Raw genomic sequence first — 25942 nt, 5'->3', positions numbered from 1 at the left:
TGTTTAATTTCAAAAGAACTTCTTTGCAAAGGAAACATTCCTTATTCAACATTTCTTCTTTGTCCCAGGAGAACATAAAGTAATGTAATGATAATTGCAATTTTCAGAATTTATTTTGCTTTGTAAAATCACCTTACATAAATGCTATAAATTTAACTCAAACACTGAAACATTCAATCATTAAAAAAAAGAAAGAGAGTGAGATTCTTTCATGAAATCCTCACGGGCCAAATCAAGAAGTGTGGCTCGGATGAATGGGCAGTGGGTGTCACGAGCCAAAGGATGGTCATGATGGTTCGTTTTGATTTCAGAGTGCAAAAAGAGGCAGTGATAACTTAATTCAAGTGAAATCAATTGTATCTTTATTGATACACACAGTTATGCGATAGTAGAGAAGGGGTAAGGAGAGAGAGAGAGAGAGAGAGAGAGAAAAGGGGGGTAAAGAAAGGGTGATAGCTACTGACTGACAGATGGGAGTCCTCGTGACGCTGGAAGCCTAAGACCACCTTCGCAGTCCTCGTGGCACGCAGGTCAATGGAGCAGTCGTCCGAAGGGGAGGCCTCAGAGTGTGAGTCACAGGGGGAAGCTTTTATTGTCATTGAAGAAGCAGGGGGCACCTGGCCAATGCAGGCAGAAGCGGGAGGCACCTGGCCAGCGTGGGGGGAGCACCCAAGAGTCACTGTGAGGAGCCCCGTTGCTCTGGGAATCAGGTGCAACCATTCAGATCAGGCAGGTTTGGGACAAGCAGGTCTGGGCTCTGCAGCAGGTACAGCACAGTCAGTCAAAGCAAACATGGCCTCTGCAAACACGGCCCAGGAACCGTGACAGTGTCCATTGTTCCTGCATGGGTCCCTGAGGAGGGCGTCTTGGTCCAGTGGGTGCAGCTGCAGGGAGAAGCCTGGATCTCTCCTGTGCTGTGGCCCAGGGTCCATGGGGGCCTCAGCCTCTGACAGTCGTGAGGCAGAAATGAGGGATTTTCAGACCGACTCTTACAGTGGGATGGACTGGGAACTGGCTGAGGTCATGGAGTCTCCTTCGCTGGAGATATTCAGGAACCATCTGGATACAATCCTGTTCCACGTGCTCTAGGATGAACCTGCTTGAGCAGGGAGGCTGGAGAGCTTGACTCACTGTGGCCCCTTCCAACCTGATCCATTCTGGGATTCTTGGATTCTGTAATACAGGAAAAGAAACAAAACATAATTTTGCTAAGTGCTTGGAGCCGGGAATGCAGATTCACATCATGCTAAGACTACCTTCTATTCTACGAGGTAGGAATAATTAATAAGTTAGTCATTTATTTGAATAGCTCATACATTCAAATAGATAAAGACATCCTGTTTTGAGATTTATTGCTCACAAAACTTGAATTACGTCTTCTTTTCCACCATCTTGGAATTTAAAAATATCAGTTACAGTTGTTATAATTTATTATCTGAACATTTAAAAAAATATTTAAAATAATACAAATTTTAGCTGTAATACATTTTTTAAGTGTTTTATAATTTGTCTTTCTCTAGGATACATAATTTTTTCAAAGCCCAGTTCATGTTTCGTACCCCTGATATATACTCTGTTGAACTTCTCCATGATATTTCAAGTGCTGTAATAAAGAAAAAAAATCTGTTAACAGATTGGAACATAATATGCTGATTCTTATCAAAGGGCTGTGTAATCTTACTTGAGAAGTATTCTGCTGCCATTTTCTTTCATTGTTTTAGTTTTCCTCCTCCACAGTTTTCAAGTTTAATAGAAGTCACCTCAAAAAAATTAACAATAGTATAACAACTGACTAATATAAGAATTCTAGCCCAGGATTCAGTGTTGATTTGAAGATTTAGCATTATAATATAATTTGCTTTGTTTTAATGTATTCTCCTTTTTTAGCTTCACACAGTGCATATATAGTATTACATATTAATATTTATCACTGTTACAAATATGCTGATATTATAAAACCCCACACCTTCTGCCTCTACTCCAAGATAAAATGAAGATGCTTCTGCAAAATAGTAATTGCTAAAACAGGCACAAACAAGGATTCATCATAAAATAATTTAGATTGGAGGGGACCTTAGAGGCCATCTCAACCTAACTCCTTGTCCTGGACAGGGATATCTCCCACTGCACCAGCTTTCTCAGTGCCCCATGCAGCCTGACCTTGAACACATTCCAGAGAAGAATCTCTTCTCCAATATCTAGTCTAAATCTACCCTCTTTCAGTCTGAAGCCATTGTCCCTTGTCCTACATGTACATATCATTGTAAAGTCCCTCTCCATCTTCCCTGTCAGTTTCCTCAAGTAGCAGAAGGCTTCTATGAGGTCCTCCTGAAACCTCCACACTGAACAGCCCCAACTGTCTCAGCCTGTCTCAGCTCTCTGATCTTGTTTGTGCCCTCCTCTGGACATGCTCCAATCAGTTCATGCCCTTCTTATGTTGGGAACCTCATGAGAGTGGAGTATAAGGGCAGAATCACTTCCCCCAACCTGCCAGACAAGTTTTTCTTAACCCACCCCAAGTTCCAGGCTGCAAGTACACATTGCAACCTCATGTTGAGTTTTTCATTCACCAACATCCCCAGGTCCTTCTCCTAAGGGCTGCTCTTAGTCTTTTCTCTGCACAGTCTGTATTTCTGCTTGCCTTGTTTAACTTCCTGAGATATGCACAGTCAACCTCTCAAGCCTGTCAATGTCCCTCTGGATGTCATCCCTTCCCTCCAGCATGTTGACTACACCACACAGCTTGGTGTTGCCTTTCAAACTGGCTGAGCATGCACGCAATCCCACTGTCAATGTCACCAACAAAGACGTTTATTAGTGTCAATCCCAGAACTGACCCCTGAGAAATGTCACTCATCACTGGTTCTGCACTTGGACATTGAGCCATTGACTGCGATTCTTTGAATGAGAGCATTCCAGCTAATTCCAAGCTAGTAGTGGAATTGGCAGGTTCAAAAATTGCAAACTCTTTTTGGGTAACCACGTAGTATTTTAATACTGTACATCAGCAGTTGATGGACAGTCCTCTTTCATTTTGAGTGCTGTATGTTGCCTGGCTCACTGTTTGTACCTGTTTCATATGATTTAGCAGCTTTGGTGAGTTTACAGTAAGTTTCTTGTATTAATTAGATTTTAATTAGCAGAAAATTGAGTGAGTAGATTAAACACTAGCAAATATGTCTTCCATCTACTATTATTTCAGGTCATGTTATTTTTAGTACTTATATCATGCCTTCCAGGCTAAGGATTCATGCAGACACAGTACATATAGCAGTGACTGTGAGCTGTGATTTATAACCTTATCCATTTATACAGTGAACAAAAACTGTCGTGTATTCCAGGGGTATAACTGTGATAATGAGCACCATTGGCACAGCATAAAGCTTCCTGTCTGCCTGTATTCCAATTTAAATATACATCATGCAACATATGGGAAGCATATGTGGGTTTACTGTAATTTCTGTCAAAACATGACATCAAGGTCCCAAGTATTTTATCACTACTGTTTGTTTGCTTTCTTAATACAAGATACTTTTAAACAACACTATCAGGTACTTTTGGCCATGTAGTAGATTCTATGGATTTCTCAGAAAAGAAGCTTGAATAAATGATGTTTATATTAGCAGTGAATTTACACTGAATGGTTTGTTATTAATGTGTTATTAAATATGGGGTAGCTTATCTTAAATCCAGTTTCTTTTAACCATCCTCTAACTTTTAACTGATTTCAGCAAAGCTTATCTATTCATTTTAGCTAAATCATCAACATCTGTTGTTAACTATAACCTTAGCTTTTCTAAAAATCTTCAAAATTAGTGTCTCAAAATAATCAAATAACAAAAGAAATTATATTGTGAATTTTGTTTGTTTTCAACCCTTTTACTGCAAATCCCTTAAAAAAAATTAAAAGAATAAGAAATTCCAAGAAGCTATTGTTAGTAATTGTTAATTTCATTTTCATCTTCCAAACAATTAAACTTCCAAGGACATGTGAACAATATCTTTTTGATACAATTCCGCTCCATTATTCCTAGAAAGAGTTGGGGAGAACTAGTCTTTCAGATATATGGCATAGTTTAGTGGGACTTTTCCTTTTGATACCTTTTTACTCATTATAAGTACAAACATGTAATTTCACACAGACTGGCAAGCTTCATTTAACAAGTGTCAATTTTCATATTTTAGCTTAATAGACTAGAAGAACTACAGTTATTTTTTTCTGCTTACTTTGAGCTCAATGTAAAAATAAAATATGCTCTACATTTAACATATAATTCTATAGGTGGGACCCTGAATGTTAATTTTACTTCTTTTATCTTGATTTTCTAGGTGTCATCTTTAAATTAAAGAAAAAAAACAAACTTGAAAAGTTTTATTATGTTTAAGCAAATATTTAAGTCTCACTAAAACAGCAGAGGTACTGATCTGCTGAAAGCTAAAATCCTGTGTTTTGTTCTCTTAAACAGGATCTCAACTCTTTGTCTAAAATCATGTTTTATCAAGACTCTCCTCCTCCAAAATAGGAACTCTGAGCTTCAAAGCTCTCCAATCTTTGAAGAATGATTAAAAATGTTACATGAACAGTCTCATCTATTCATGCAGAATATAGTCATTCTGAAGGGCATCTTCATCCACATGAATGAGAAGGTGGTTATCAGGAGTAGTTAGCATGGACTCACTAAAGATCAATCTTGTTTGACCGACCTGATCGCCAAAGAACAGGACACGGCACAGTGGTGTCCATCACTGATTGAGCGGAGCATTGAAGGACGAGATTTCTGAGGTGTAGTTTTCAAAGAAAGAAAATAATTAAAAGAGACACTTACTTTGCCTTTATCAATTACACTGTAGTCTAAGAGTTCAGAAGGAAGGTACCGTTCCAGAAAAGACTGAGAAAACCTTCCAAAGTCATTAAATTGATATCAAAGTACCGTTGAAAGTTGTTCCTTGGTAAAAAATCAGGAAAGACTTAAACCTACAGCTGTTCACAGAAACAGATTAAAGGATAAAGCAAAAAGAAGAACATCTATAGAGATGAATATGAAACTACTCCAGAGAATAGTTTTTAAGGAGATTTATCTATTTTTCCTTTTCTTTTTCCTTTTGCTTGTAGAAAGCAAGTAGAAAAATTTTACAAAAAAAAATATTATCAATTATTTTTGAAATAGGTTTGTTTACTTACCTTCTTATATGATGTCTATTGTGATCATTATTTTCCTGAAGTGCCAGTCTCAGGCAATATGGAGGTAATATGCAATGTAAATCTATATAATGTAAGTCACTATACAGACACATATCAGTGACTTGTGCAGCGTAGATTATTAATGAAAGTTTCCTGCCAAGGGATTTGCATAAATCCTGGGAGTTTCAGAAGAGGATAAAAGTTCTTAAAATTAATTTAGTTAATCCAACAGCAGGAACTCAAATCACTGTCATGTGAATTCTTCATGTGACACATTGAAGATGGAGGTTTCCATTACTGTCAAGCTAAAGCAGGCTGAAAAACAGAAGTTTCACAAATCAGAATAGTTTAGGGCTTTATTGTTGACTGTAATAACAAATACCATCTGAAAAATGATAATATTCCTCCTGATACTGCTCTGTGCTATAAAGACATAAAAATAGCATTGCTTCAGTACTTAGAGATTGTACCAATTGCATTAAATTTTAAAAGTTACAGAGGAGAGAAAATCCCTGATGTCAAAACACGCTTAACTGGAAAATCCAACCTGAGTCCTGAAGTTTTCACAATAAAGTCTGCAGTTAAATTCTCCCATTTTAGAGATTTATTGAGAACACATAATTAATTTTAAATACTAAGAAACAGTATTTATTTCTAGTTTATTGATAAAAAAGCATTGGTTACTGGAAGAATCTAATACTTGCATCTTAAATTTAAAGTGCAATGTCATATTGGGAATGTTATCTTGCTAAATTTGTCGGTTAACATTTGGTAATACTGCAGTTGTATACACTTACTCTGACACAGAAGCAGTCACAAAGACAAACTTTGAGAACAGCAGATCGGGCATTGATCAAACACTTGGATGAAAGTTTGGTTGTCATCGATTTCCAAGTCTGCCTACAAAACCACCATCAAAAAGGAATAGGACAAAATAAATTGTTCTTTCTTCTGTGGATGACATAGATATGTCTCTGAAATAGCAGTTGTACAGAAAACAGTACAGTGAAGGTCATTTCCATGAAAGCTATCTTGAGAAGAAAGACAACAAATTTTCCAAACCCTGAGAAGGTATATCACTATTATATTTACAGTCTCAATTGCTGTATAAAATGTATAGACCTATTGAATCCTAAAATTAAAAAAAAACAAACCAAAAACAAGACCTTAGTGTGCTTTCAATAAAGACATCCTAATACTTTTAGTATTTGATCTTTTTGGAATTTCACAGTGATTAGAACTGAAGATTTCTAAAACAGGTAAATTGCATGACAAAACCAAATTTTGCTCAAAGTCCCATTTAAGCCGTGAGGTTTAATAAAAACAAAATTAGACTGCCTAGTTTCATAAATGCATTTATTCCATAGACTATATGTTTATGGCTTTTTTATGTATATCAAACCACATAAATCTGGGTGTTTTTCTAAATAGCAACTTATTGTTTCCTTTCCCATGAAAGATTATTTACTCTTTATGTTTGTGGGCTTTTTTGTGATCTGCTTTCAAAAAAATAATTTTACTTTTCAATATTTTGAAGTATATTGATGATTTACACAGAAAAACTGACGTCCCAAATCACTTCTGTATGCAAATTTAAAGGGCAATAATTCAGGAGTTCAGGTTAATATGATGATCTGTGTGACATATCTCAAGAACAACCTCAATACCTGCACTAAGGTATAGACAAGCACTACAAGCTTGTCTTTGTTGCCTAATTTTCTGCCACAGGTCATGCCCAAGATGCTGCCATTTGAGAAAAGATAAGCATCTCAGAACCCAATCCATTGGTACTAATATCCCTGAAGTTTTGTGAGTTAGCCAGCAGTAAACTTTTCCTAACTTCCGATTCCTTTATTGTGTTCTTAGTATGCCTAACACCACCCCACAAAATTTTAATACAATTATCATCATTAATTGCCTCTAAACCAATGAATGCTTGGAGCTGTGTAAGAGGATAAAGGCTGCTAGTCTGCAGGTTGTGAGAATAATTAAAAAAAATAATTCAAGGAGAATAGAAATTTTCAGCACTAATTTGTAAATTACTATCATCAGGCTGATGAATTATCCATCTTTCCTGTCACGCTGCTGTCAAAATTATAATGCAAGCATCATAAGATAAGGGAAAGTAATAAAAAGAATGCAAATTCCATCAGTAGAACTCTCAACCAAGATAAGAGGGCCCTGGCTTCTATTATTTAAAGTGCTTACATATTTGTGTTATTCAGTCACCAAACAAAAACTACAAATAATTAGAGACCTGTGTCCCATACTTGAATATTGTGTATTGTAGCCATCAACAGTATTAATTTCTCTCTCAGCTTCCATCTTGCTCATTTCCTTCTGCACAGAACAACACCCCAGTCTTTCATCATGAAAGCTGTAGCTTTGAATATTCTTAGGTCTAACCTGGATTCCTGACTTGCTGTACTCACAGCTAGGTTTTGTACAAAAAGGTTGAGGAGCATTCAATCAGAGGTTTGCATCTAATTCTGCAAGCACTTCTAGATACTTTTCTATCCTTTAGTGTCAGTGCTACTAAGCGCAGAAAGCAGATCTTGGACAGAACTGAAACCTTGAGTTCAAAACTGTAATTCAAGAACAACCCAATGCATCTGGAGCTACTAGATACTTCTCAATTTTTTTTTTCCAAAGGAGTGGGACTGATGGAATTTAATTTAACCATCTAACATTTGCACATTTTTCTCAACTACTCACCAAGTGAATTTCTTTGAAGACAGGTATCTAAGACTCTAAAGGAAATATAGACATTTTTTGTTTGACTGCTTGCCTAAATTTTGGATGAAGGTAGATTAAAAGGCTTCTATTTTATCAGATTCCTAATTTATGTACTTTCTAGTGTGTTTATTGCACAGTTAAGGCCATTCAAATTTATTGCACTCTAACATTTACCTTTACAACTACTCATGGATGAGGTTGCAGTGCAGAGGGCTTTGAAGCACCCTGTTTGGTGTGGAAAGCATGTCTACACAAAGTCAAAATATGCTTTTTAGAAAACAGCATATGCAGAAGAAAAGCTCTGGCTATTATTGTGCACTATTTTAAACAAAGCAGATTAGTGCCTAAATCATCCAGTCAGAAAGAGATTTAGATTTAACTCCCTTCTTGGCCTGAAGGGGAGATTTAGAGCACCAAAAAGAGAATGTTTTTATTCTGGAGACAGAATGATGTTTCTGGGGTATATGAACAGGATCAGAAAGCAGGAGAAAGTGACAGTGAAGTGCGATAGATACAGCTGAAAAATAATATTGCAGTAATACATATCTCTTCAATGTCATCAATTTCTATGACGTAACATAAATTTTCCCCAACCAAAAACCTGATGAACAGCATATCAATGACTTTTTTGACTTTGTTAGTAAAAAGATATAAATATGAGAAAATTAATCCAACCTTATAGGTACCAGGATTTTTCTTTCTTTTTGATTTTCCTGTTGGAAGCTTTCTATCAATCTCTCTGAAAGTAATATTATACATTAATTAAATAAAATAGGTCAAAGGATAGATTTTGAGCCCTTATGAAAATAGTAAAAAAAATTTTCATGGAGCTCACTTTTTTGCTGAACTACCCAGAAAAACCCAAAAAACAACCAAACCAAACCAAACAAAAAAAACCCCAAAACAACAACAACAACAACAACAAAAACAAACAAACAAACAAACAAACCCAAACCAAAACAAAAAAAAACCAACAAAACTGACTGTCTCTGCCTGCAGACTGACTGTAAGGAGAACGTTTTCAGCACTAATATTATACCCAGACTAAAACTGATAATTTTTTGACATAATGTAGCTAATTTGGACCACAGCCAAAGGGTTGTCCTTAAAATAAACTATAACTTTGTATTAGTGTTCAGGTCTGTATTTTGTTCCTTTTCCTTTTACTGTTATAGAGGTATCTACTGTAATCAGCAGTAGTAATACGGCTTTGTAATACCTGTGCTAGGTGAGAATTAGGGGGCTAACTTTATTCCTTAATGAAGTAAATATATATGCTATCAACCAGCAGTACTTCTTACTGTGGTGATGACTCCATTGTTGTGGAGATTTTTCTGGAACACTGCATTTTTTATGGTTAGCTCTTAATGCTGCGTTTTGGCTTTACAGTCCTTTCAGATGTAGAAAAAGCTAAGTGACAAAAGAGTAAACAAAAGGCAAGAAATGTATCTTAGTCCTCCAAAAATCTTTTAGTCTGAGGCATACTTGAGTACAGCTTTATGGACTGAGATACAAATAATAAACCAAGAAGATTACCTCAGAAATAATATTAAAAAAAAAATCACTTGTCTAGTAATACAACACATTTAAGGAAATTAAAGATTTCCAATAAAATGATTGTTTGCATTCAATACCTGGGTTTTGCTGAATGCAAAACAGCAATCCATGGAGCATGGCATTGTCTGCCAATTTCAAGTGGGTGATCACACTATTTTCCTTGATAACCTCTTAATTTATTTTCTCACTTATTTCCTTGAGACACTCTGAAACTGTGGCAGAAAGTGTTAGGGAAAAATGGTAAGAAAACCATGGTAGATCATTTATAATACTTAAAAGTTACCAAATTGAGAAAATCAAAATGTTTATTATTGGAAAATGTAGTAAAATTTAGTGTATAAGAATGAAATCTCATCTTATAAAGTTCATTTTTTATCTTCAATTTTATCACTGACAAAGATCAGCAAATAAAATACTTGGCTGTTTATAATCTTAATAAGTGCATCCACCATAAATTAAATAAAAATATGGAAAAGAATAAACAAATACTCTAGCAAGATATTAGATAAAACTTACAGGTTCTTAAGTATATTCTCAGTGAATTTACAGAAGGCTGTTTCTGAACATACACATTTAAGATAAAAGCCCAAACAAGGTATGTACAGATTAGTCTTGTAGGACCTTCAGTCAATAGGTGGGATCTGATTCACCTTTTTGTCTATATTAACGAATATGGAAAAAATTTGTATTTACTTTCCAATGTAGCCAATAAGAGAAAGTAAAATTTATATTTTTGTATGTTTAGTCCAAATCACTATTTGCATAAAAAAGCCTTTCATCAATACCTTCTGATTTTTAACAAACTGATAATCTCAAGAATTTTTGCATTGAGGTGGCAAAAGGATCAACAGGTGAAAGGCCACAAAATGGGTGAGGTTTCAGGGTGGACTTCTTGCTTTGGAAGAAAATTGTTTGGTGCCTTAAGAGGAGCTTTTCCTGCGAGAATTTCATATTTCCTTGCCTCCATTGAGTCAGCTGCCTGTTTCCAGCCCCTGGTCACACTTCTCTCTTTGTTGTAATTCCATGAAGCTCTGCCAAGGAGCAGTACCCTTCTGTCACTAATGTCATTTTGTCTATGCCTTGGAGAAAAAAAAAAAAAATCTTTGGGTTAAAATGTTCTGTTTCCTTCCCACACAGACAGGGAGAGAGTTCAGTGTTACTGATAAAATGTTTTTATTGTTTTATTAGTTGAAGGAAGAGGAAAACTTAGGAATTGTCCATCACCATCTTTTGCTAATTATATGTATTGTCACAGGCAAGAAACACGCTATTACTAATTTTAGTTTGCTTTGTTCATCTCATTTTACTTTTGATAGCTTACAAATGTGACTGCCTACTGTGATATAACCCAGGTTTCATGAAATAAGATCCTACAGGGATTCTGCTGTGTACGATGTGCTGTACATCTCAAAGCATATGAAATATTTGAAATCACAATACTCCTTCAGTTCAATTTAAAGATGTGCTGTACAGCTCAAAGCATATGAAATATTTGAAATCACAATACTTCTTCAGTTCAATTTAAATAAACAGTCCTGCTTTATTAAGGGAAATCAGGAAAGCCCAGAGAAAAGGAAGGTGTTTGGAATGCTGGATTCTAAAGGATGAAATGATGATATGATCCCAGTCGATGAAGTGCTAGCTTTCAGCCCATTTAGAGTCAGCAATTTTCTCTCTCATTAGGTGGCACTATGCCAAACAATAGTTTGGTTTTATGTTCTTTAGAAGATTATAGTTATTCTGTCCCTAGTTGCAATAAATGTTAGGAAAAAAAATGCAAGAGGAAATTTTTTGGTGCTTTGTGAGATTCTATATAACCTCTTTTTTTTTAATGGTCTCTCATTTCTTAAATCTGTGCTTCATTTTTTATGGTAAAATTAATTATGTATCAGGAAGTTTAATCTGTTAATTAGGCTGTGTATACATAACATTTATTATAATGGTGAAATACTTTTGAAAAACATGGCCAGGACTCTTCGTAACAGAATACAGACAGAACTTAAACTATATTTCTGTTGGACTTTTGTGATTCTGTCTAACTTCCTTTAGCACCTCAATAGAATATTCTTCCTGAAATACAAAATAAAATGAACAGTCAATAATCTGTGATACATACATAAGAGTCCTGTGGAATGTAAAATTTAAAAATCTGGTGTTATTTGGTGATTTACTCAGACAGTAAGAGAAAAAAATATGTGCAGTGTATGATTTTTTTTGTGGATTTGACGATTTCCATACCAAACTGTATGCAACTAGAGAAAAGGAGATTCTAAAATCCAAACATCCCCCTTATAAACTGCTTCCTCTCCTGTGTCATATGTTCTATACCAAACTTGTGTCCAGTGAGTTTCGCTTTTGTGTATACACAACAGCTTATAGAGAAATTCTGATACAGTGATAAACTCATGAAGTAAAATACCATAGTTTTTCCATCAAGTACAAAGAAATAACAGAAATAAATACTAATGTGACATTCTTTTTTATATTTTTCTCAATTTTTTCTCATCTTTCTTTTCTATAAGAAAAATTCAGAGAGAATAACAAGATAGGGATGTGTTGCCAATATTTTTAAAAGGATTTTCCTGAGAAACTCCCTTTATCTTGTAATTGTGATCTATCTCAATGGTGTATTAATTTTCAGATCAGTAAAAATTAGAAAATGTTGTCTCTTAGAAATATGGGGTTTTTTTCCTATAACTCTTAAAAAAGAATTTAACTAAATTTAACTACAGCACTTAGTTTGAATATGTTTTTGTTGGGTTTTTGTTTGTTTTTGGTGTTTTGATTTGGGGTTTTTTGTGGTTGTTTTATGCTAACAACTTTTTATATGTTTGCAATTCTGGTTTTTTTGAGAAGAAACCTGTAGTCTTTCATGCCTTTGAAAGGTATGTCTTATATAACTTATGTTGAAAGGAATAAATAGATCTGGAGTAAAATGCATTCTAATTTTAAATTGCTCTTACTTGAGTCCCTTTGTATGCTCCTTCCTATTTATTTCAAGACTATTTATTCTGAAAAAAGTAGGGCATCACTTGTCTTCTGCTGAGGATGCAATCTGTACTTCATGTTACCTATAATCACCAAACCATACTACAAAAATATCTGCAAGAATAGCTTACCTCAGTGTAGCTGAGACCCATTTTTGTGTGTCTTGAAGGTAATCTTATTTGACATTTTCTCCACAGTTAAAGATTCCCAGTAAAGTACCATGCAGCACTAGTATGTCAGAAAAAAAATACAAACACCTGACACCTAACTGTCTTGATCACCTTTCTGTTAAAAGTAAAGCATCCAGATAAAGTCAGATGTAGCTGATCTATCAAGCTCTGAAGAGCTGGGACATTTTCATAGAGAACTGCAAAACTCTTGATGTCTTTGCTTTGACTGCCTTCTTCCTCTCCCTGTTTTTTCACAGGGTCTTAACAGAAGAGAGAAAAGCATCAGGCAGGATAAAACCAAAAAACAATTCAGTGGAGCAGTATCCTGCCCTGCCACAGGCTCTTTTCCCAGAGCAGCAGGTTTTCCATCCACTATGCCAACATGGCCAGAAGATACAATTAAACCTTTTATGCTTGATAGGCCAGCAGACTGGCTGGTTCTTTTACAATTTCTATGGGAAACAACTCAAACTTGGAAAGAAAACAAGTCTCCTATCATAAAAATCTCATTCACTATTGTTCTTCTTCAATTAAAGAAATATTAGTCAAATGAAAACATTCCTACCGCATGAAGTATGCAGAAATTGCATTAACTTCAAAATATTTAATTGCTGACTTAATCAGTCTGTGGACAAGTGATTATCTGTTAACTCTTCATGAGTCCTCAATGGTGGCTACTTCGTGGCTTAAAAGGAAGCACTTAACGTAATTTTTAAAATAACACCGTTTTAAAATGTCATTCATTGTGGAAATAAACTGTAGTCCATACTGTAACCTAAGACTTTGAATCTGATCATCTCTGAACCATTTTATAGTGTAATAAAGAATTAAAGAGCTATTGGATGTAGTAAGGATGTAGAAGGAATTGCTTACTTTTTTTAATGCAATGTAGAGATGCTACTTATACATAGAAAACATTGAGACAGTTTTCAAGTCAAGACAGAGCTGAATCTTGCAAAGGTTGCCCATCATCCCCAGTGCTTTATATATATATTGAGGAAATATTGTGTTTAGAACTCCATACAGAAACAGTGTTGATTAAGTTTCAACTTCACTTGAAAGTTTTTAATACTTCATTCCCAAAAAAGGAAGTGAAATGGTCCAGAACACTAATTATAATAAATCACTGTTTTCAAAACCATAGTATATCTGTAATAAAGTAATTGATGTATATTTTTTATTGTTCTACATTATGAGAGGTTAATCTTTTATTGTTCTACATTGTGATTAAAAACTGTCAAACACAGCATGTGAAGTTTATTTTTCCTAAGATCAATTACAGTACAGTCAGTCATAAGGGACCTATCAGCACAAGGGATAGGCTTTGATGACAGACAGACATCCTATCAGCAGGAGATTGCAGTGAGAAAACCACCAAACATGTAAGTATTTATAATCTAAAACTTTTTTTCCTTGAGACGCTTCAGGAGAAAATCATCAGTGATAGGAAAACTGTAAAAATGTTATCAGAGGAAAATACTTATAAATAAAAAATGAATTAAACAGGAAAAATACATTAGGAAACTAGAATGTTATTAACTCTATGAGGCATATGTGTATACACGTATATAGTTCACACGTAAGTTAAAACACCAATGAAACAAATGAGGTTTACATTACACTTGGATATGGTGTTGTATGGCACAGATAATGCATACAGCTGAATACATTACTTGCAACTTTTCTAAAAGAGTAGTGTCTAGAATACTTTGGCCTGAAAATATCAGTGTATTAGCTATTTCAGAACAAATGCATGGAATTTAAATTTGATTGAATTATTGGCAACTACACTGGTTTCAGCTATCTGAATTAAAATAAAATCTTGTGACAGACAGATATAATTTTATTATTTTACTTGAATTAGAGGAAAGAACAATGATGAAGAATGATAAAAACAATGGAATTACTATGATGAATGTGTTTTTAAACTACTTAGAATGAAATTAAGTGCCAAGGCAAGCCTAAACCTGTTGCATTGCAGATGTTAAGAAATTAAAATTAGATTAATTGCATTGAAAATTATTAGGGCCATTTTCAAGAGATATTAATTATGCAGCCAAAATAGAAGGTTTTGATAGTGAGTCTTCACATCCCTGCAGCTTGGTAAACTAATATCTGTACCTTGCTCTTTTTTCATGAATTCCTAATTTAACTAGCATGATTTTGCAGCCTTTCTCCATATCTATGGAATAGTTCATGCAGTATACTAAATACTCAACTAGGCTCAACAGCAGCAAGTTGGACTAGTTTTTGGGATTTTTTTCAATAAATCTAACTTCTAATGACATTTTGTAAAAAATAGCCACGTTTTCAAGGAAACTCATCATGTGGGATGTAATAAATACCATTTTTTCTGTATAAAACCTGTTCTAAGCCACTTACAAAATTTAATAGCTAACGATAACCTTTCAGAACAGAACAGAATACCTAAAGATTTCCTATACGATAATGCCATCTGGGAAAGTGAAAACTGATATTTTTAAAGTGGGAGATTAGTCCTTTCTGTTTATCTAATAAAAGTTGCCATCACTTCTTTCAGCACCTTTCCTTAGAAATCAATACAATTGTAAAACCACTCTGCATTTTTACCAGGTTCAATTCATTTTCTGTGTAACTTCCATGTTCCGCATCAGGGAATTCCTGCCTGAAATGAATTCATCTATTGTCTGTGAAGGAGAAACTGGAGAAAGATATCATGGTTTGCATTATTTCTTTGGCAGAAGTGGTTTGAAAACTATTGCTTATTGAGATGTAGCTTCAATTTTCTTATTTAAACCTGAATTTAGATTTTTTGCCAGCAGAAAAGTGGATCAGAATTATTCCCAATCACATAAATACATAAGGTATTGATTTTTTTCCTTCCCTCTCCTTTTTTTTTTTTTTCCTACTGAAGATACTGCTTAAGAACCTTGTTCCTTTTCAAATAAGATCCATTTTTTTGCCATGTCAAAGTTTTCTGGAAGGGTCTTCTAAAACCTGGCATAAACATACATAACTGAATTGACTTCTCAAGTGGCCTTCAAAACAATAGAAGAGCTAATCAAAATGACAAGTACATCAAAAACAGCAGAAGTCAGTACACTGTCAATTTTGTCTGTGCTGTATTATTCTGTCTACTTGCTGTTTTCCTTTGCTTCCAAGATCACTCAACCATGTAATAGGTAGATTTTCAATGTGTGGTACTTCCTTCATTAGTTGTTCTGTCATGCACTGGTGCAATCAGAGATTGTCTACCTTTTTCCTGAGCAGACTACAGGGATAAAGTAAATGCAAGTTATTCATGCTACGACAAAAATATCTGCTGGGTTTGCTTATCCAGTGTTTTTCCTATGTTTTACATGTATTATCCCATATTTTCAAATGCACCAGTTTTATGCTTCAAAACTGCCAGAACATATGCCATAATTAATATTGTGACAAAAAATGCCCCACATGTTAAACTTACCAAGTTTCAGTCACTGGTTGCTTTCAGCAGTACAGGAGGCACTTCAGAAGCAGCAAAAGAAATCACTGATTCTAATGAGATTTTGCTCTACATTTGTTTCTCAAGAGGTATCATGACTGTAAGGTTCAGACATAACTCAGGTCTCATAACTGTGGGATGTCAAGCCTAGATTCATGACAGACCTAAGGAATAGCAGCACTACTAGAACTGTAATATAAAGTAAAAGTGATTAAAGGATGTGGCTGGCCAACATGAGAAGATCAAATGCTCATACCTTCCTCAGCCTTTTGGATTTCAGGCTTTCAACTTTAATCTCTTAGGAGAGACACAGAAATAAATTATTCTGTTCTCTTCTGATTTTAGGAATGATATTTCCAGTTCCGTGTCTAAAGAAGGGCAAGAATAAAGAAATAATCTAAGGTAAGATAGATAAGAGGATAAAAAGCAACTCAGGAGAGAGGAGATCATGGCTCCATTAAGTACTTAAGGGTTCACTTTATATTTACATTTAGTGAACAAAACATGTGAATGTCTCTTATGAATAGGGCTAAAATCTTATTTGCCTTATTCCAGGAAATTTTTCCATCAGCCAGCTCTTTTCTTTGAGCTAAAGACAGTGAGTGATCATCCATGTAGACAGTCTGCACATGAGAGCAAACCAAACTTCCAGTCATAATGCCTCTAGATACCTTTATTTACCAGGACTGAGAGCACTAATAAGAACAGCTCTGGTAAAACAAAAAGTGAATAGTAAAAATATAGGTTATAAAAAACCAGAAAAGTGGTATAACTCCAGTGAAAGGTTATTTAAAGACTCATTTTGCTAGGAATGGGTCAAGCAGGTAAAGAGAAAATGGTCTCTAAGAGACCAGAAAATTGATTAAGGCTGAAGAATTTTCTAGCAAATCAATTAATCTAGCAGAGGGAGAAAGAGAGCTGTTCCCTTGTCCTAGGTTACTGTCAGGTTTGATTTGGAAAAAAAAATCACAATAACAAATCATCAAACAGTTGCCTAAGACATTACTTTATCACACATTTCAAACTCCTTCCAATCTAATTATTTATTTATTTATTTATTTATTTATTCATATAACTATATTTTCCCTACATAAATAAAATAATATCAGCAAGAGAAATATAATGAAAGAGCTGTAAAAAGAAACATTTTCTTGCATGCATAAAACCTGTATGTCAATATTATATTTATTAGCTAGTCTAATAAACAACCAATGCCTCTCCTAAGTCAAACCAGAACCAAAAGGCTATTTTCTTCAATAAAAATAAGTAGACTGAACTAAGCCTCATATTTTTCTGTTTTCCCAATTAATTCTATAATTATTTTGAATATATTTAGTTCAGTGTTTTGTCATGTCAAAGGTGACAAAATAATTTTAATTTTCTTTAACACATATATCCGTGAAATATACTTTCCATCATAATTTAAATAATTAAATCAGTCATCATTTAAGGTATTTATAATATTTCATCTTGAATTCATCTCAGTGAGATAAAGCTCCATTTATGCATAAAATTGGGATGAGATTTAATAGCTTTTTAATGCTTAGATCCCCAAAATGGGAGAGATGTTTAATTCTGAACATGAAGTAATAATGAAATCAATAGAAGATTATACTTTCCAACTTCAGAATTCTCTTCTTTACATCAGACTCTTAAAGTCAGTAGACTGATTTATTAAACAGAACCATGTAAAATCTATCGGTCAATTTTTTAGAAATAATGTTAATATTGCTTGTTGTCCTTAGGTACTCATCTGTGGCACAGCAAAGTGAGACTTAAGAGAGATAGATTTATCTACTCTTTTTTAGTTTACTGGTGGAAAAATACAAGTTTTTGCTGTAATATGGTCTAAGTCAAATTTTCCAGAAAGCAAACTCTCAAAGAGTTACATGGATTATTTTTGTTATAGCAAATTCAGAGCAACATTATATGTATTTACCAGTAAATACAGTTATAAGTAATATAATTATGGCATAATACATGTCATGTAGCTTGCACTGCATAATGTTATTTGAAAAATAACTGTAATTATTTTTAAAATTACACATAGTAGCATCAGGAAAAACAGGCATAGGAAAAGTAGGTAATTATAAAGGCATAATAACCCTTAGGATGTCTCCACTAGAATCACAAGGAGGGATACGGTTGTGCAGTGAGACCTAGAGCTTAAGATCATCTTTCCCTTCAGTGTGTGTGTCAGCTTAATCCCTTCTTTGAGGCCAATAGGAATGCTGAACCCAAACCTGCAGGAATCTCTTTCCTTCTCTCTCCACCTTTGCTAGAAGCTGGTACCTCACAGAACCTCTAGCTCGTCTTTCTGAACAGCAACACGCAATTCTGCCTGCACTGCTGAAATGCCATAAACTAACTCTGAGAGGCATTATACAGCATTTCATAGTGACTTGGAACTCTTTCAATGGAATTCCCAACACTTTTTAAGCCTCTGTTATTATTGGGAATTAAAGGTTTATGCTATCATTCTACTTCTCCTTGAAAACTTTTTTTTTTAAGAAATACCAGATTTCAAAATATAATCAAAATTTTATTAAAAACAAAAGAAACTTTTGTCAGCTGAATAGTTCTTTTTAGCTGAAGTGACATGAAAGACTGGAAGAACCAGCTAGCTTAATCCCAAGTTTTTTGGAGGCTTCTATTCAAAATAAACAATTCATAGTTCTTCCACTTTCCATTTTAAATATAAACTTGTTCCTTTCCTTCATATAATCAGGTATCAGACTAATCCTCAAAGCGGAAAGTTTCACTTTCCTGAAAGTGACCGTACCAAAAGATACTGAATAGTTTCCAAATTCCTAGGTAAGATATTTTTAGAACATAGTCTAATATCTGCAGATAGGTAATTTCCACTCTCCACAGGGAAGACTCAGAACTGCTCAGTGAGAGAAATTAAATGAAAAGGTTTCAAAACAGTGAAAATCCACTTCATTTTCTTGAACTAGGACTTCCTTCTTCTGCAAAAAATACATAATCTCAAAATTTATGGGTTTTTTAATAAGCTGGTTCATCTACCTCCATATCTGTTTTTCCCTAAGTGTTTCCAAGAAAAGTTCCTACAATTTTTTCTGAATGCCTAATTTCATGTTTTATTTCATATAATAACTGTTTAACCTTAAAGTGATAACATTCATTTCTACATTGCAACAGAGTTGCACTTGGTATTGATTACACTGTCTTTAAATTGCAGCCAGACATTCCTACATTTTTATATTTAATAAACAAAAATAACAACTAAAATTTGCTCCTCAAAAATCTTTGAAGAATCCCTGTAATAAGTTCTTTCCATTCTGATTTCTTCCTAGAGAGAATTCAGCAATTGACAGAAGAGGACATTATGAGTTCATTAAGCTTCTGAGTTTTATTAAGTGATGATACTTGAAATTTTCACCTCTCATTCCAATCCCGTCTATGCTATCCTATGGTCAGTAATATTTTCCTATCATTTTAACTTTTACTGACTTCATACAAAGCAGCTCTGCTACTTTTCCCACTGTATTAATATTACTATATGTGTTCATATGGTTTCTACTGTGCTTTATTTTCCTCCCAAAAAATAACTGAGAAGGACTTTTGAGAATGTTTACTATCGACTCATAATTTGTGATGACTGACTTTCAGTATTCTAGAATTTTTCTGACTACTCTTAGTATTCTTCTTTAGAATGCTGTATATTCAAGTAGCTCTATATATTTTAAAAAAAATATTTTTAATGGTACGATCAGTTAAAATTTCAGTTGAAAACAAATACACAAAATCATCTTTATTTGAGTAGAATTTTCTGTAGAGTTAACATAATTTATCAGTGAATTTAATTTATTATTTTGCTATTTTTGGATACAGAACTTTCGTTACAAACTTCGTTTCTGCAGAAATTTGTGAAATAAGTTTCTGCATGCTTGTGAAATACTCTGTTGCCATAGTGATGACTGTGATAGAAAAAGCTACAAGAAAAGCAGTAACTGTCTTGAGGACATGGTTTCAGTGCAGTCTAATAAATGAAATATACAGCTGTAGAGGGAAAATAAAAAGATAAGAAAAATATTGAATCCCTTTTTTTTTTCTTTTTCCTCCCATGAGGATCATCCATTTTACACACTTCATGACATAGTCCTGGGGGAGAAAAGAGGTGGCTGGAAGGAAAGGATGCAATTGTACAGTTTTTATGTACTTGCAAAGTTACAAGGAGATGCACTGTTGAAAAGCAACCTTAATTCTAGAATTTCCTAGGTTATTAGGCTTGGGGATATTTTTCTTGAACAAAGAACTGTTCTGGCCCATCCCTCAATATGCAAGAGGTAGCTTCAATTCTGTGGTAACTGACATATTGTTCCTATCATTTTATCTCTAGAAGATCAGAGCCTTTTTTTTTTTTTTTTTTTTTTTTTTTTTTTTTTTTTTTTTTTTTTTTTTTTTTTTTTCCTTTTGCCTCCAGTCCTGAAGAAACTACCACTGCTGTACACTATCCAGGGAGGCCTGGCTGATTCACAGGACCCTCTTTGTCAGCACGATCTAGTTTTGGGTTAATCTAGTTCTGCTAGCACACATACATCATTGCTTACATAACTGTCAGATGTAGCCCAGAGATAGATATCTTAAATTGTTTATTATGATTTAAAACTGATAGAGTCCTATCCAACTTTCACAAGAGAAACAGACAAACTTTGTTGGAACAAAACATAAGAACAAATCTAAGGCTAAATGTCTCATGGGCAAAATGTCACAGTTTTCTGGAGATATTAGGGAATGTGATCCCTAGCTATATTCTTGGTTTAGGCAATGTATGTATCAGGAAGAATACAAAAAATATGTTTAAATTCTTAAGAAACTTTTGGTGACACAATACATGGGCAGAGGACAGCATATTTAATACCATTTTGACATACAACATATTTACTAAAATAAGATCTGTTTCCAATTGTTGATGAAATGAGGTAACTGAGCTGCAGCAATCATATTATGGAACAATTTCTGCTATCCAGGGTGCTGAGTCATTCTTATCAATCATGTATATTTAATTTATGCTTGCGTGTGCAGCTATATATCTTATTTTGCTTATTTATAATAGTGAACACTAGTATTCCATATTTGATTCAGATGACATTTTCTGCAAACCTTGTAGAAGGTAAAGAATAAGTATGATTTTTGGACAATGCATACAACAATGTGAAGAATTTAGTTACATTTTGACACTTTGATGATCCTCATGGATCCCTTCCAACCAAGAATATTATATGATTCTATGATTTTGTCATGTATAGCAACCAGTGCGGAACAAGTATCAGATACAACAATTTGATAAAAATTAAATAGGCTGCACTATTGTCTGACTGTTTTGGCTGGGTTTTTTTTAGATAAAAATAATTTTGTGGTAATTCAAGAACCTGTCAGTAAAGTTTCCTGTACTATCTCAGAGTAAGTAATGTAGTATTTTCACACAATAGAATATTTACTAAATACAGAAATATTTCTGTATTACATACAGAAATATCTGTCTCCTGCCTGAAAAAGGTGAATTCCAAAAGAAATTTATAGGGTCCGTTGCTGTAGATGTCACAGCTGAACATTCCTTGTTCACTTTTAGGAAAAAGTGTGCACTTGGTAGAAATATTGTCTAATTTCACAGGTTCTGCAGAGTGCTAACCTTTGGGATTTGGCTATGACTTCTCAAGACCAAATTGCTCCTGGCAGAATCTCTGATACATATAAAAGTGCTAAAATAAATAGTAATCAGCAGACTTGGCTTTATTTTAAACATTTTAGGAAACTTTAATAAAATCCATGTATGTGGGACCTGCTACTTCATTTTTTCCTATGTAGAGATGTTCAATGTACTCTTGGATGAGAGTATTTCCTTTTGTTAAGTAAAGGGTTATAGTACTAAGTACTTAGTACTATAACTAAGTTATATAGTACCAAGTATTTAACAAATGCAATTTCTTTCTGTTTTTCTGTAATTACTATTTCTGAAAACCAGCTAAAGGCTCCTCAGAAGTTTGCACAGAAATATCATTGTTATGCTGGAGTTGAAGAACCAGACTTCTCTTACCTGGAGAAGGGGAAGGTCAAAGACAGGAGTAAATCCTTTGGAGCCTTGACTTGCCCTGTGGCTGTTGGAGGGAAGTCATGGGAATTGGGCAATGACTACTGCTGCTGGGAAGGGTCACACCTCTCTCCTCTTCCTTCATCAGATGTCAGTTTATCACAGAGATTGGGATACACAGAGAGAAATCCTTTTTGTAGTGTCTGATAGCAGAAAAAAGCAACAGTTTCAAGTTTTACTGCCCCAGCAGTCTGTTCCCAAGGCAACTGTCTCTCATTCACCTGAGCCCAGAGTGAGGGAGACTGAAATGTTAGGGTTAATAGCTTAAACATTACTATGAAGGAGCTTTGTTGGCTATGAAAAAACTGTATAAAGAAACTGTGACCCCCAAAGCCCACCCCTCCCTGAATATACCTCCTGCCTGGAACTTTAGACTGTGAGTTAAGCCTCCGAAGGGAACTTGATATCAGATAAAAATTACACTATTGTTCAATTATCTCATGTCTAGGAAATAAATAAGGCTGAGGGGATAAATGTATTCACCAGGAAAGCCAAAGGCAGCAGCCGTCCTGAAAATCAGCCCTGGCTGGGTTTGTGGTGTGGGAGGCTGTAGCCCACAGGCTCATCTGAGGCCAGGTTTGCACACATCCCCCAGTCAAAGGAGGAGGAGAAGAGTTTGGGGTGTGTGGTGTAACCTCTGGTAGAGGGAGGGAACACCCATCCTCCCTAACACAAACTGGCTCAGTTGTAAACCCCCCCCACACAGGACATTCATGTGAGAGGCAGCTGAGCAGTCTCATAAACCATCAAAGACCCCTAAAGTCCCCCCTCCCCTGACTGATTCCTGGGGCCTTGCACCAGCCTTGCACGTGACACAAAGTGATGGAATGGATCCAGAGTCTGCTGCAAGAGACAGTGTCAAACTTGTCCCCTACAGGGGAGGTACTTGGGCAGTCCCACCAGCCCAAATGTGTATGGATCTGTTTCAAGGGACTCTCACCACTGAGAAGATCAGAAGAAGATCAATGGGACAACACAAGGAACCATGTAGTGGTAATATTTTCCTCTTAATCTGTGTCCCTGTCACTTTCTTTCTCTTCCATCAGCCCTTTTTCTATTTCTTTCTCTATCTCTCTCTCCTCGCCCCCCCCCCCCCCCCCCCCCATTTATATGAAATATAATCCATACTATTGACTTAAACATATGGTCTTGTGTGCACCTTAATTTGGGAACAGACATATCTCTGTTAATTTTAATAACCAGATCCTAACACAGAACTGGTCTTAGTGCTTCCTAAATAAAATGTTTTCTTATATGTTCCTGTCTTCATTTTTATCATTCTCATTACAGACTAATAGTACACACAATTTCTCTCAACTTTTTTTTTTTCCTTCAAACTGCTTTAAAGTAAAAAAAAAACAAACAGACAAACAATCACTGCTGACAAACAAATTTTCTGTGCCTGGACTCCTTATTATTAAAGTTAAGAAAATCCCAGATATTCTTTTATAAATGAAATTATAAATTATAAAATTATTCAAACTCAAAAGTTTTACGAGAACGTCAGGACTTTTTGAAGAACTCTGGGAGTTAGGATGCCCTCACAAAGCCCTTGCCAAAGAGTGTCTTTATCTGTCAGTGTTCACTAGAAGACAGTGATTTCTCTCCTGGATATGCAAGCCATCTCTCAAATAGTGTTAGTGTTGTCTTCAGAACAAAAATACACAAACATGCAAAAGCCATCAGCTGTCCCCCTCAGACAAACCACCAGCCAAACTCACCAAAACCCAACCAATTAACCAAACAACCAAATAGAAAAACCTCATATCAAAACTATGGAATAACAAAGTATGCTCAGTTGTCATTACTTCAGTATGTTATTTTTATATTTTTATATTTTTCAGATGATTGTGTGAAGACAAAAATATTTGTAATCTGTTATCTTGATATCCTCATAAAAGTTTACAAGTGAGAGAAGGGACTCAGATATTGACACAGAATACTATCATAATAACCCAACATTTGCAGTGATATTGAATTTAAGATGATTGAATTTAAGATGATGGCCTCCTAAACTTTTTACTCAGACACTCTGTAGTATCTGGTTTCAATATTATTTTAATTGGGATTTTTTTTTCTCAACACCAAAATATAATTTATAATAAAAATCCCAGAGGAATATGCCCTCATTCTTTTTGGAAACATTCAAGTGTCTATATACTCATAAAGGATGTAGAAAGCACAAGTTCTTATCTTACAGTAGATGTTATTCCGGCTTAGTCTCTAATAATCAATAAACATGAGCCTGCTCTAAATGATTAATCTCACCCTCTAGTATTTGAGCTGTTTTTCTCTAACAAATGATGGTATTTTTTCTTGAAACAATGATTTTAACCTCAATTTTCCTTAACTGTTCCAACTCCCAGGCTATTGAATCTGTCCTTTTGCAAGTATTGGGTATTTAATTATTCATACCTAGTGAAACAGTGTCATCAATAAAGACATGCATAATTCCACCTAGTTCTACACGAAACTGAGGATAGAAAATATATGGCAAATAGGAGGCAAATAGGTGGCAAATAAGAAACTTTCACTGGTTTCATCATATCCAAGTAAACCAAGCAGAAACTTCTACCTGTATTTATCATTCTTTAATAACCAGTATATGTTAGATATTTTGAAGAAGTCATGTGTGTCCTTCAGGTTATGAAAAGACTGGAATAATTTTAGATTAAAAAAAAAAAACAAAAAACCAAGAAAAACCCACTAAGAATGGTCTGTTGAACAGAAAAACTTCATGTTTTCCTTGTTTGTACCAGGGTACCCTTGGTACACCTGCCTATCCCCAGGCCTCCAGGGAGTCTGTGGGATACCACACCAAAAGCCTTGGAGAAATCCAGGTAGACAATAAGCTGTGCTCATACCACATCAACAGAATAGGTTATTTTATCTTAGAAGGCAATCAGATTTGTCAAGAAAAATTTACCCTTGATGAATCCATGCCGGATTTTCTCAAACACGTTTCGTTAGACTTGTGACAGCCCCTAGGTAGATTCATTCCATAAGTTTCCTGGGGACTAAAGTATGACTGATAGCTTAAAATTTCCTGAAACCTCCTTTAAACCCTTCTTAGATAAGGGTGACATTAGCTTTCTTCCAGTGACTTTTCAAAGATTATGAGAATGGCCTCTCAAAAAGGTCAGTTGGCTCTTCTAGCAGGTCTCTCGGATGCATATTGTCAGGGCCCACTGTTTTGCAGGGATCAGGCTCCTGTAGTGGTTCACAAACCCACTGATAATGGGTCTGTGTTTGCAGCAACCTGGATTTTTGTTCTCAAGGTCTGGGGCCCAACAGTGTTGATAAAGACAGAAATTATGAAAGCACTCATAAACTTTTCAGCATTGTTGGTAACTATTTCAACCCTCTAACTGGCAAAAACCAAGCTGGGTCAGCCTTGCTCAGAAAGCTGCCAGTTCAAGCTGCCAGTTCCTTGCAGAGCTTTCTGTTCCTCCTTGTTTTGTTCCTGGCTTTGGAAACCCACATGTACATCTTTATCTAGCACTCAGCCACAGAGCTGAACATTGCCACAGCTGCACTGACAACTGTGGATAAATATCATAAAATATAGTGGAAAAACATGTCATACAATATTGTATAGGAGATGACTACAGAGAATGTCAGGTGTTTATTACCACCTCCTCACCATGACTGAATCACTATGCATTGCAGAGTTGTGTGTTTGGGATTTTCACTTTCAATTTATGTGATAAAGGCTTTCTTAATAAGATATT

The 25942-nt window shown here is 35.0% G+C and overlaps 1 long non-coding RNA gene across 1 annotated transcript; it reads left to right on the top strand.

Moving 5' to 3' along the window:
- The first annotated feature begins 1132 nt into the window (after positions 1–1132).
- On the top strand, positions 1133–20528 carry LOC134546574 (uncharacterized). The gene is made up of 3 exons (XR_010079203.1): positions 1133–1271; positions 16442–16498; positions 19414–20528. It is a non-coding gene; the product is annotated as an uncharacterized LOC134546574 (long non-coding RNA).
- The last annotated feature ends 5414 nt before the right edge of the window (positions 20529–25942 follow it).

The sequence above is a fragment of the Prinia subflava genome, chromosome 2, assembly GCF_021018805.1.
Source record: "Prinia subflava isolate CZ2003 ecotype Zambia chromosome 2, Cam_Psub_1.2, whole genome shotgun sequence".
Taxonomy (NCBI): domain Eukaryota; kingdom Metazoa; phylum Chordata; class Aves; order Passeriformes; family Cisticolidae; genus Prinia; species Prinia subflava.
Note: the sequence above shows the minus strand (reverse complement) of the source record. Positions and strands in the feature narration are given on the sequence as shown.